Source organism: Monopterus albus, unplaced genomic scaffold (genome assembly GCF_001952655.1).
Source record: "Monopterus albus unplaced genomic scaffold, M_albus_1.0 scaffold775.1, whole genome shotgun sequence".
Lineage (NCBI taxonomy): Eukaryota > Metazoa > Chordata > Actinopteri > Synbranchiformes > Synbranchidae > Monopterus > Monopterus albus.
In genome coordinates this window covers 6835-9153 of record NW_018128655.1, presented here as the reverse complement: position 1 = coordinate 9153, position 2319 = coordinate 6835, and positions in this window count along the sequence as shown.

The following is a 2319-nucleotide window of genomic DNA, read 5'->3' as shown; positions in this document are numbered from 1 at the left end:
ATGATTATACGTAAGTAAATATTATGCAAAATACATGATCATCAATACTAAATTCAGTGATTAATAAAGATATTATTTGTGATCACACACACAAACAAAAACTGTCCATGATCCCAGAGAGGAGTGAGCTCACAGGGTGGGTCTGAAAGGTCATCCTTTAATGCTTTGTAACAAAAGGTTCAAGCAAATGAACAAATCACAGATTATAGTTTTTATTTACTTTCCTGGAATTGGGGTTTTTAGGTAGCTATTGGCGGTAGTACACAGTAGGTATAGTGTGGAGGAGAGGGTGAATACTGAAAATAGTATTGATGAAATCCTGACCACACCCATCTCTAGTTCCTCTAACTTTTTGTTTAAATTTCAACATATGAACAAGAGCTTTAAAATTTTAAACCAAGTAACAAAAAGCATTCTTCTACCCCAAATAATTGTTACTGTATCTTCATTAAATAATGTGATAATGTGTGTTGGGTAAACTCTTATTTTTGGTTAATTTAGATTTGTTAATTTACATAGCCAGATGTAAAACCTACCTGTGACCCAACACCAGTGAACAAAGATCTGTTCTAACAACCAAAAGTGAGCTGGAGTTTATATTGGAAGTCACTGTTGAGGTTTCCACCAACTGTTGTCTTCCTGTCACAGCCTTCAGAAACGTGTTGAGCTCACACAGTTTTTTCATTGCTGTGTCAGGTGGTAGAAAAGTAGCGCGGTCTAACAAATTTCAATAGAAAAAAAACTGTGCTATGGCCTTGAAAATACTTGAGTACATTTAATTTGTGTCAAATTGTAATAGAAACTATATAATATTTAAATAAAAAAAATAGCAAATGCATTAGAAAATAACTGTGTTAAAAAGCCAAGTTGAAAGTCTGTTTACATAAAAATTCACAACCCAGTCTAATAGCAAACTGTACAATAGCTAGGTTGGTCCGCAACACAAAATGTACTACTCTTACAATAAAACATTGAAAATTGGGATGTTGCTGTGTTTTTCTTGATCTAAAATTGAAACTATGTTATATGGTTAGGTTTAGGCACTCAAGGTTCGACAAAGGCCCTGGGGTCAGTTGAAACACTTTAAAACACACAAAACAATTAAAACACAACAACAGACATGGGAAACTATCTCTGGTTCAATGCATGAAAGTCAAGTGTTCATTTAACCCATCCGTCCACCCCAACCACTACCTTCTAGTGTTTTTAACATTAGAAAGTAAAATACGAGATGACAAATTTCAAGGTGTATTTTAGTAAGAATCAGTTTACAAATGTAGAAAAAAACGTGCTCAAGCTAATAACACAATTATAGTCTTATTGAACACAGTGTTGGAGGAATACAAAAGTGAACCCTTACAGTAGGTTTAATAACTAGTCAAACATTTTTTGGCAAATATCATGTCTTTATTGAACACACCCATTAAACATACAACGTGATGGTGGAAAAAGTATGGCAACACTAGGCTTCTGATGTCACTAAACATCCACTAGAGGCAGGTGTTAGCAAACCTGGAGTCCAATCAATAAAACAAGAATGGAGGTGTGGTTTAGAACCTCTTCCACTTATAAAAACACTCAAACAGTGTCAGTGGTCTATTCACAAGCAGCATCAGCTGATGTGAGCCATGTCTCGCTAAAAAGAGATCTCAGAAGATGTATAGCGTCATCTCATATACCGCTTTCCCACCATAAGTACCATGCATATGTTTTTTAAACTTGGCTAAACCGGCCTTTAACTAGCTTCTGATGACTTTCCCACTGCTGACCGACCCTGATCGGTTCTCCAGCAGACAAGCTTGTTTCCCCTCTGCTGCGTCATATTTGACGTCATCACATTGGTGATGTCAGATACGTGTGCCGGTAAACAGAGTTGTAAAGAAAGCAGCATGGATTCTGGTGAGACAGTCAATGTTATTTCTTAAAATTTACTTTTGTTCATCTTCCAAAGTACAGAAACTCAACGTAGACTGAACCATACCATCAAAAGCTGAGGTATGGTGAGTTTAGATGGGTTTTTGGGCAGTGGGAAAGGGGCTAAATAATTGAGATATTCATCAGTCCATTGTTAGAGATACTGTCTATAAATGGAGATGATTTGGTACTCTGACTACTCTCCATAGAAGTGGGTGCCCAGCCAAGATCACTCCAAAGGCACAGCACAGAATACTCAGTGAGGTAAAAAAGAACCCTAAAGTAACAGCTAAAGGCTTGAAGGATTCATTGGAGTTGGTTAACTTCTCTCCTCATGAGTCAACCATATGCAAAATATTGAACAGGCATGGTATCCATGGCAGGACACCACAGAGGAAGCCATTA